This window comes from Phyllobates terribilis, unplaced genomic scaffold, assembly GCF_046119375.1.
Source record: "Phyllobates terribilis strain yellow unplaced genomic scaffold, ASM4611937v1 Scaffold_4__5_contigs__length_816908805, whole genome shotgun sequence".
NCBI lineage: Eukaryota > Metazoa > Chordata > Amphibia > Anura > Dendrobatidae > Phyllobates > Phyllobates terribilis.
The window spans coordinates 609076634-609088409 of NW_027362764.1; positions in this window are offsets into that span (position 1 = coordinate 609076634).

The following is an 11776-nucleotide window of genomic DNA, read 5'->3' on the forward strand; positions in this document are numbered from 1 at the left end:
AAAATAGGCTTTTTGACTTTCAGAGTCCCTCCATCATAAATGAAACAGAATGTGTCTGTTGATGTGTCACACACCACATGGCCAGATAAGGTTGTAAAATGTTAAAATTACATTTCCCGGTGAATACATTTGTCTTAAAAAATATCGTAAAAAAACACAGTAGGATCTTTCTTTAGTATAACAACCAGAGTTGCTAATGTAACCTCAATGTAATCACATTATTCAGCTCCTGCACCTCCTCCTCCAGTTCGGCCTCCATCTCCGAAACCACAACATCAGTCATAAGCTAAAAGCGCTGCAGCACTGCCTTGGCAATGGCAACAGGTTGTGTGACAATGTGTGTGACAATGGGCAGAACCTGGTGACAGAGAAATGACAGCTGGAGTAGATACAGTTTCCCTCAATGCCAGTCCTTTCACCGAGCTAAAGAATATGGCTGTGGTGAAATATAACTCCCACTGAGAAGCAGTTTCAAACTGAAAAACATTGGGCCCACCAGAGGATTTGATTCTGAGGGCTCACCTTTCTTCCCCGCTCAAGAGCCCCATAGCTGCTGCAAAGTTTACACTAGCATGAACTCACCTGATGGAGAAGCCAGGGCCCACCCGAGGATTCTCTGGTGGGACCGTCCCGTCCAACCTTGCTGAGAAGCAGTCCTGGCTAAGAAAAGTGTGTGGGAAGGTTCCCGGACACTCTATGACTCCTTTTTTTACTGAGGTGGAAACCCACGCAAGGAAGGGGAGAACATACAAAATCCTTGCAGATATTGTCCCAGCACTGCAAGGTTTCAGTGCTAACCACTGAGCCTATGTGCTGCCGTTCACCCTGATATCTAACAGGCTGGGGAAACTTACACCTACTGCCACTCTGTCTTCAGCTCCTTTGTAAGAAACTAATGTATTTGGGCAGCCACTCAGTCTACCAAATAGAATTCTTGAGAAGGAAATTGGGGATGGCTTCGCTACTGGTGCTTGGGGCAGTGCTAATACCATAGCGTTGTACCATAGTTCACTGGAAATATTACAGGCTGGTAGGAGGCAAGCAGATTCCCACAGAAAAGTACCAGCAATAATGTTCAGTGACCCTTGCTTGTGGAAGGCGAAGACGATACTGGGAGAAATATTGGCAGCTGGGGACCGAGTATGAACACCCGGCCGCCGCCAGCATGAGGTTGTGGACAGCTTTCGCCTCAACGAGCCTAAAAGGTCACATTTCAAGAGCAAGCAGCTTTAGAGGACTTCCTAGGAGAAATGACAGCTGGAGTAGATATGAATTCCCAAGTCCTTTCACCAAGCTAAAGAATATGGCTGTAGTGAAATACAACTCTCAGCAAAAAAGCTGTGGACTGGCTCCGTAGCGTCCCTGGCCACATTCACTTGACCATGTGTTTGTAGTTAGGTGGTCCTTCCCAGTAAGTCCACGGGTAATGTTGTGGGACCCATGCTTGTGGAAGGCAGAGATGACACCGGGAGAAATAATGGCGGCTGGGGACTGAGTATGGACACCCGGCCGCCACCATGAGGTTGTGGACAGCTTCCGCCTCCAAGAGCCTAAAACGCCACATTTCAAGTGCAAGCAGCTGTCCAAAAATGTGGCAGTATAGTATAGCAGCCTGTGGGTGGGTGGCTGGCTGCAAACTTGTGCTTGCATTCCAAGTAATGGGGTAGGGATAACTGAAAGCTGCGGTGGGACAACGATTTGGACGGTGATTGTTGCAAGTCTGCAATGACAGGTGCATTGCGGGAGGCATCTTCGCATGCGCCAAGGATCAGAGATGCTTCCAGGGGTCCTCCCTGTTCTATTCCCATGTCTTTTCAGCACTGTATGCATGTTTTTGATGAGGTGTCACACAACACATGATCAGATAAGGTTGTAAAATGTTAAAATGACATTTCAAAGTGAATGCATTTGTCTTGGTTGAAAGCAATGCAAAAGTGCAAAAACGCATCAAAAACGCTACATGTGAACATAGCCCAAGGTGTGGAGGACCATTTTTGTTTTTGTTTATTTATTTTGCCTTATATACAGGTCATTTTCTGGTCAGGAAGTTCTTTAACATATTTCCCAGGAACATCCATTTTGGTTTCGTTTTTTCATGTTTTATTGTGAGTCCGTAAAAGTGGCATAATAACTCTGACAACATTGTTCACAGCAGTGACCTGGGAGTCAGAAATTCTTCCAGGGGTCTTCCCTTTACAGTTCCCATGTCATTTGAGCACTGTTCGCATTGATTTCCGCAATTTCTAGGTCTTCTGTAGACCGCCAGGGGGGCCGTCGGAAAAATGCTCGAGTTTCCCATATACTTACATTGAACTCATTATTTGGTCCGAGCACTCGAGCATTCCAAATGCTCGACCCGAACAATGAGTATCCGAACATTTCAGTGCTCGCTCATCACTAGAAATAACATAACCATAACATATGGCCCCATAAACTGTATATATGAAATATTGGACAAAACACAAAATTCGGTTGTAGTTGGCACAGATTTACTCTTTTTTTCTCAAGAACCAACAAAGAAACTTAATGCATTGTCCTGAAGGGATATGCCAAACATCGAGCCAGTTTGCAAACCCACACAATTACTGATTTTCTCCATCATATACACCAAGGAGGAACACAGGCTTTAAACTGGGTTGTGACTCCCTCCAAACAAGAACAGAGCATTTTCTGGGACATCCTGGAGACCAGACAAAAATATTTCCAACCCAATCTCGGTAAGGTGGAACCTATCTTGTAATATCAAATGCCTATTATCATCCTCCAGTTGTCTGTGTTTGATTACCACACCTGTATGGAAACGTATAAATTGCACCATTCTGGTATTGATTTCCTATGGGTTCTTTCTCAGCATCCTTAGAGCCATGCCAAACCTCCCTAAAGACTATTTCAGAAAACACTAATTTTAATTCTGGAAAAAAACAAAGGAAAATGGTCTAAATCGTATCTCGTTATGGTAAGGAGTTAGGTAAGCCTTAAATTACAAATATCATTGCCACCTGCATGAATTACCAAAAGAGTAGGGAATGGAGACTGCCTACTTAGGTTTTACCTGAAGTGATCAATTTAAGACCATCTCAAACCCCGAATACCCTCCAGAAGATCTCTAGATTGTCGAAGCCCAAATCTCTGCCTCCTGGTAGATCTTTCGCCATTTAGGCAGCTCAGAACATGTAGAAGCAGCAGATGATCCATACCTTTGGCTTCGTGTGACCTAGAAAGAAACGAACTTGTGGCTTAACATTCCAATAAATCTGGAAGAACATATCTGGCAAAACAGGCAGACCTTCAGCAGCCAATTTGTTGGATGTCAGAATCAGAAAAGTGGCTTCTGTAGCAACCCAAATGCAGAATGAATGTGTACCAAAATTTTTAGGATCATAACTAGTGATGGGCGAACCTCTGACTGTTAGGACCGGCACTTCAGCCTAACGCCGAACAGTTTATTAAAAGTTTGAGTTCGGGTACCAGAACAGTACCCTAACCAAAACCTGAATACAGACACCATTCATCTGAATGGGTGACCCGAACTATCAGATGTCAGTGTGATTCTGCAGCTGTGATTGTCACCCGCGTTAAAAAGCTTTCAGCGGGAGACAGGCACCGGCTGATGAGACTGCTACCCTCATCAGCCAGTGCCTGCTATCATTGTAAATAGCGAGAGTAGGCGCCACTGAATGGGAGCAGTAGCCTTTTACTTCAGCGTCACTTGTGCTGAAAGTAAAAAAAAAAAGTTAAAATTAATAAATATTGAAATAAAAATAAAGAAACATTATACTCACCTATACCTAATCCCTGATGCCCATTTCACCTGTAATAAATAAAAAATAATAAACCACGATAATCCTCACCTATCCGCCGTAGTCCTGAGTGTCCCACAATGATCTCATGAATAGAACTAATCAGCAGCCAGCGATACACTGACAGAAGCGTCATTGCTCAAGTAGTGTATAGCGCTGAGCAGCAGGGAGTGAGGTCACTGGAGTTCATCAGCTGATGAAGTTCCCGTTACCTCAATAACTGCACTACCACTGTGTGAGAAAATTCTCACCCAGCAGTGGTGCCGTATGTGAGGTCACTGGGGCTCATCAGCTGATTGAACTCTGGTGACCTCACTCCCAGCAGCTCAGTGGTATACACTAACACAGTAGTGTTAACATTAGTGTGTCAGTGTATAGCCTGCTGTCTTGTAGAGCAGTCACATCAGTGACTGCTGATGTGACTGTCTCACAAATGATCCAATCACCGTGAGACACTCGGGATTATGTAATCACGGCGGACATTTGAGGAATATGGGTATTTTTTAATTTCTGTTTTTTTACAGGTGACAATGGTTTCAGCAGATTATGCATTAGGTGTTTATAACTGAATTTTTATTTTTAAATAAATATGTAAAAAATGGTGTGGACTTTTATTTGGGGTGAAAAGACTTTATTCTTGCGTGTCTTTATTTCCAAACCTTTACTATGGGACGCCTCTCCATTACTAACCTGGGCTTCATTTCAGCTACCAATACAAGGCTGACATGAACCCCAACCCTATTACCCTACTTTAAACTGCACCAGGGCAAGTGGGGAGAGCTAAGGTTAAGCACCAGATTTGGGGTCCACTGAGGGCTGATATTATTTAGCCTAGGAGGGGGCCAGTATCCATGGCCCCTTCCCTGACTATTAATATCAGCTCACAGCTGTCTTTTTACCATTTCTTGGTTAGATTTTATAGGGGGACCCCACGTCAATTTTTTTCTGGGGTCTACCTGTAAACTAGCCAGTAAAGGCTAAGCAAACAGCTGTGGGTTGTTATTAATAGCCAGGGAACATTTTTGGCTAAAGGCTTCTTCCTCAGCTAGTAATATCAGCCTCTAGTGGTTGACTTTCCTTCTGCTGGTTATGAAAATGATGTGGGAGCCCACACTATTTTTTTATTTAATTCTTCATTTTATTTCATAAACTCACCCTCAGCATGTCAATTTCTGCAGCAGAGACGCTAGTCTCCTATGCGGATTTTGACTGATTGAAATATCAATACATGCAGTGGATCCGCATGTACTGACAAAACAAGTGCAGGAGTAGGAGTAATGTGATTAGGGGTAATGGGATTAGGTGTTGCTGACACCAAGGCATAGTTTTAGTAATGAAGAGGTGTCAGCCAGACACCCTCATTACTAAACCTGTAAGTAAAGAGTTAAATAAGCACACACACCAAGAATAAAACACTTTATTTGAAATAAAACAGACACATTCTTTAATCATTTACAGTGGGTATGGAAAGTATTCAGACCCGTTTAAATGTTTCACTCTTTGTTTCATTGCAGCCATTTGGTAAATTCTAAAAAGTTCATTATTATTTCTCATTTTAGTACACTTTGCGCCTCATCTTGACTGAAAAAAAACAGAAATGTAGAAATTTTAGCAAATTTATTAAAAAAAGAAAAACTAAAAAAAAACATGGTCATAAGTATTCAGACCCTTTGCTCAGACACTCATATTTAAGTCACATGCTGTCCATTTTCTTGTAATCCTCCTTGAGATGGTTCCACTCCTTCATTGGAGTCCAGCTGTGTTTAATTAAACTGATAGGACTTGTACATACCTGTTTATATAAGACCTCACAGCTCTCAGTGCATGTCAGGCCAAATGAGAATCATGAGCTCAAAGGAACTGCCCAAGTTGCTCAGAGACAGAATTATGGCAAGGCATAGATCTGGCCAAGGTTACAAAATAATTTCTGCATTACTCAAGGTTCCTTAGAGCACAGTGGCCTCCATAATCCTTAAATGGAAGAAGTTTGGGACCATCAGAAGTCTTCCTAGACCTGGCCATACAGCCAAACTGAGCAATCGTGGGAGAAGAGCCTTGGTAAGAGAGGTAAAGAAGAACCCCAAGATCACTGTGGCTGAGCTCTAGAGGTGCAGTAGGGAGATGGGAGAAAGTTCCACAAAGTCAACTATCACTGCAGCCCTCCACCAGTCGGACCTTTATGGCAGAGTGGCCCAATGGAAGCCTTTCCTCAGTGAAAGACATTTGAAAGCCCGCTTAGAGTTTGCTCAAAAACACATGAAGGACTCCCAGACTATGAGAAATAAGATTCTCTGGTCTGATGAGACGAAGATAGAACTTTTTGGTGATAATTCTAAGTGGTATGTGTGGAGAAAACCAGGCACTGTTCATCACCTGCCCAATACAATCCCAACAGTGAAACATGGTAGTGGCAGCATCATGCTAATGGGGGGGGGGAATTTCAGTTCCTGGGACAGGACGACTGGTTGCAATTGAAAGGAACATGGATGCGGCCAAGTACAGAGATATCCTGGATGAAAACCTCTTCCAGAGTGCTCTGGACCTCAGACTTGGCCAAAGGTTCACCTTACAACAAGACAATGACCCTAAGCACACAGCTAAAATAACAAAGGAGTGGCTTCAGAACAACTCTTTGGCCATTCTTTACTGGCCCAGCCAGAGCCTTGACCTAAACCAAATTGAGCATCTCTGGAGAGACCTGAACATGGCTGTCCACAAACATTCACAATCCAACCTGATGGAACTGGAGAGGATCTGCAAGGAAGAATGGCAGAGGATCCCCAGATCCAGGTGTGAAAAACACCATCATTCTCAAGAAGATGCATGGCTGTACTAGCTCAAAAGGGTGCTTCTACTCAATACTGAGCAAAGTGTCTGAATAGTTATGACAATGTGATATTTCAGTTTCTCTTTCTACATTACTGTTTTTTCCAGTCAAGATGTGGTGCAGAGTGTACTTTAATGAGAAAAAAAAGAACTTTTTAGAATTTACGAAATGGCTGCAATGAAACAAAGAGTGAAAAATTTAAAGGGGTCTGAATACTTTCCGTACCCACTGTAAATTAACCCAATATACTCACCCCAAGTTAAACAGTAATCTAAGGGTTAAAGCGATGTCCCACATTTGTTTTTTCAAATATCTTTATTTAGCACCCAAAAGCATGCATTGCTGTACAAAAGCGCATGCAAAAACGCGACAAAAACATGCATTTTTTCAACTGCGTTTTTGCTGCCAAAAGATGCAGAAACCTTGTAGAAGTTTCTGCAATGAAATACTCAAGATCAGCTGATGAGCCCCGGTGAACTAACTACTGCATGGGAATTTTCTCAAGTAGCAGTAGTGCAGTAAGTGAGGTCACCGGAGCTTCATCAGTTGATGAACTCCAGTGAATTCACTCCAGGCAGCTCAGCACTTTACACTGCAGTAGTGCAATAGCGATTATGCTCTTGTCAGTGTATCGCCGGCTGCTGAATAGAGCAGTCACATGTAACGATGTGGTTGTTCTATTCATGAGATCGTCATTGGACACTTGGGACTATGGCGGATAGGTGAGTATATGGTGTTTTTGTATTTTTTTTTTTTACAGGGGATGAGGATATTGGCTACAAGGTGTAGGTGAGTATAATGTGTTTTTTATTTTTATGTCAATATTAATTTATTAATTTAAATTTTTTTCTTACTTTCAGCACAGGCGCTGCTAACGAGAGAGACTACTGCTCCCATACAGCGGCGCCTGCTCTCGCTATTTACAATGACAGCAGGGCTGGCTGATGCGGGTAGTAGTCTCATCAGCCGGTGCCTGCCACTCGCGGTAAGCTTTTTACCGCAGGTGACAACACTGACACCTGATAACGTGATCCCGCAGTACTCTGACCCGAGGTAATAATGCTACTGCTGATCAGAGCCAGTGTTTCCCGCGCTGTCACGCAGATGACAGTGTGTGAAACACCTAAACCGGGATCCGAACCGTAACACGGACTTCCTGAGGAAGTCTGCGTTCGGGGTCCGTGCCCGAACAGTAGGTGTTCGGCATGGACCCAGAACTTTACTGTTCGGGTTCAGCCATCTCTAATCATAACCCGTGTTCTGGAGACACCGTTGAAGTAGAGAATGGAATTGAAATTTGGTAAGTGGGATTAGGTCCTCATTTACTAAAAATGAATGACAGGTAATTGAGCGCGTACCTAATAAGACAACCAGGACATGAAGTGGGAAAAAGAAGGATCCAGGTCCCCTTGCCAGACTAATCCATTTTTGACCTACATAATCGAATATGCAAAGACAATACTGATATGCAGATGTTTCGACATGTTAACCACCAGGTTTTGTTCTTGACAGAGGAACAAGTTTGCTAATTCTAAAAGCACCAAAAAAGGAAAGGCTAAGGTAATGGACAGCAGGCTGTTTCTCATGGGGGTGTACAAATTGTGATACAAGCTTCTATGATTTTCAGTAGTAATGCATACAGTATGAGATGGGCCTCCTTCTGTCATTCGAAATCCCTCTCCTTGAAGCCAACCTTTAAGGACTCGACGAATCATACAATGTTTTGTAACATCCACCCAACCCAACATTTTGAAATGGAAAGAAATGACTGCCAAATGCCTCTGAGCTACAAAGGCAGATAGGACAGTGCTCCAAAGATGTAGTAAGTCCTTTTATTAGGCCAGTGAATGGCAACATGTCCAGAGCCCCCACAATACAAGCATACATTTACTGTATGTCGCCTCTCCTTCTCTACTTCACAGAGAAGTTTTTCGGATAACATCAATTTGCAGGTACACTTTCCTTTTCTTGTTGTTTTTTTAATGCTGATTTTGTAAAGGAATAGTTAGGTTTTTTTTCTAAATACTCGCAGTATTTCCTTTCTTTGTTCAGTGAGTCTCTGATCAATTCGGATGCACAATTGAATAAAGTCCTCTAAATTATCAGGGGTCTCGACCCTTTCAGGTTCATCCTTTATTAGCTCTGATAATCTTCTTATAAATTGACTTTTCTCGGCAGCTAAATTCCATGTGGTGTCTGCCAACAGCTGCGGAATTCTGAGGTAAATTCAGCTACAGGGCGCCGCCCTTGATGGAGATAATGCAACTTGGTTTCAGCTGTAGCACAACAATTTGGGTCATCAAATACTTGATATATAGCTGTGATGAAGAAAACTAAGTCATTTAGTAGGTCACAACTCTTTTTCACATAAGGTGAGGCCCATGGAAGAACCTCATCAGTCCAGAACAGAGCCTTTTTCCTGTCGCTGGTAAACAGAGAAGGTTGCATCCGGAAGTAGATACTACATTGATTAAAGAATCCACGGTAATGATAACAATCCCCACTAAACTTTGCAGGCAGTGGCAAGCGTTGGATCAGCAAAAATAAATTATTGAGTTGCAGAGGCAACTTCTGGATCAAACACTAGTGTTTGCAACTTAGAAAATTTTTCTTCGTGTGTGACACCAAAATTCTGAAGTTCAGCTACTTGTTGTCTCAGGGTGACTGCAACAGACTCAATATTGTATGTGAGACTATTCTGATAGTAACTGACCTGCATTGGAGTAGTGGTATTTCAACCACTAGGGGTAGCACCGGCAGGTAGCATAGTCAGGAAAAGCCAGAAGTCAGTACACAGGAATAGCAGTATAGTCTTGTATGAGGCAGCAGGTGAAGGGAGAGCTTGACTAAAGGCTGGGAGCTCAATAACTGCAAAAGGAAGGAGGTGCCAGGCCAGGTTTAAATAAGTTGTTCATTCAGGAACTCACAGGATGAAGCCAATCAGGAACAACATAGTGTGGAGCTGCTCAGAAACAACACAAGTACTAGAATTTAGCTTAGCCAGGAACTGTCCAGCAAGCTTAACAGCTTAGCAGGAAGAGCTGACGCCTGTTGTACAAGAGCTGCAGGGTTTGAGTCCTGACATCTTCTGGTTACCAAATTCCTCTGGCCAAAGCTCAACTGCTGCCACAATTAGGAATAATTCCAACAATGTTAAGTTTTTGCAAAAGCCAGACTCTTTTCAAGGAATTGACCCTGTAACTTGACACCACTCATTAGCAAAAAATCGAACCAAATCCTATGGAACGAGAGGAATCAGGAAGTAATGAAATCTCCTGGATAGAAACCTCAGAGCCCAACAGATAGGTGTGGCCATTGAATGATAAGAGGAATTGTATCCATATTAAGAAGTCAGCCTGAAGGGAACAGTTATGCAGATCCTTTAGTCAGGGCGACTAGTCCCTCTTTTGGATAGGGACAGACACCTACAGAACACTCGGTCCATGGAATTACTCTGCATCCAAAGGCCAGGCAACCCAAAAGTGACTATGTGCTGCCCCGGCCGGGCCACTACGGTCACGCTGCTGGTGCACGGCTGTCCAAGTGCTGGTATGGACTGACCGGGGGCGCGTGCCATACTTTATCAATTGTGGGGGTTAATAATAAAATAATAAAAAGGGTTCGTAACGCCAGTTAGGATGTTCGGTCTGGAATGGCTGGGCACTGATGAGGGCCCCTGAGAGTTAGGTGGTGATGAGCAGTGCCAGATGATTAACCCTTCCCAACCAGGGCTGGCTCCCAGGGTATTTGGAGCAGGAGTGGCACAGCAGGAAAGAATCAGCTTGAGACAGGGTAATAACCAGTTTGTACCTTTTACTGGAGTTCTGCAAACAGTTCCTGAAGCTTCTGTACAATTCACATGTGGCACCCCAGGGGTCTGGTTTCCACAGTAACGGCAATGTTATGTCTGAGAGCAGGTGGGAGGTCTCTTGGTCAGGGATCCTGTGCATGCCACACCTCCTGCCCAGTCCTGGGAGGGGAAGAACTTCCCCTATATAAACCTAGGGCTGAGGCAGGGTTAGTGAGTAGAGAAGAAGTAGAGACTGAGAAGAGAAGCAGCATAGGAAGAAACAACAGGAGCTCTGTGGGAGCAGTACTACAAAGAGTCAGGGGCTTGCAGCTGCAGAGCTCGCCCTGACTGAGAAGCTACCACCGGACCCGGAGTCCGAGGCTGTGGGGACTAACTCCTATCCAGCAGCAGAAACCGACCGGCAGGGGATTTCAGGTCCTCTGGCCAAGAAACCCGAAGGCACGGTCACACGCGTGGGACCAGCACCGCCGTCGTGGAGCGGAAGCTCCTAGAAGGCCCCGAGTCACCGGCCATACGGGTGAGCACCACACGGTACACTCAGGGACGTGGGCTACTTATACCCGCCTCTAGCAAGGTAGCCAGAAGAGTACAGTTAGTTTGGGAGGCCTACAACTCCGCCTGGCTAGGGGAGATCCCATCTGCTCAAGGACTGACCAGGCCCCAATCGCTAGCCAGTACTCCGGGAGGGTCTATCTTTGTCCCCAGTAAAGACCCTGAACTACACCGTACCGTCTCCGAGTGGTTCCTGCTACCCCCATCATCCACGTCGGCTGCCCTGAGGCCATACCCCTCCCGTTGGGGGTGATACTATCACGCTGCACAATCCTACCACCGGCCTCAGCGGTCTGCCCTGCAGCGGCAGCTCCTTCGCTGCATTCAACGGGTGGCGTAGTCGTACAACATCTACCACTAATACAGCGCCACATAGTCTGACTCCCTGGGCACGGACCGGGTCACCGCCACGAGACTACAACCCTCAACAGATCCGGCTCCGGGTAAGCTCCCGCGTGCGCAACGCTGCGCAACACAGGCCCAGGGGTGCGTCACACATACAAGGTTTTGGACAGACCTGCATGGTGAGGGTTCAGACTCTCCGCTGTGAGGTTGTGTAGCCTTCCTGCTGCTAATTATACCTCTGGTAGATGATTCCTTGAATCCCCAGGGTTGCAAGGTGAACAGTTACTGAATCTGTGATCCCTTCCAGGGAGCAGGTAACATGAATCCTGTCAGAAGACTCATTCTCTTTTGCAGCAGTGTCTTTGACTCCATGTGGTTGCTGAGCTCCCGGGAAAACACTTCACTGCTCGTTATATCAGCAGTGTTTCAGTTTAGCACTGA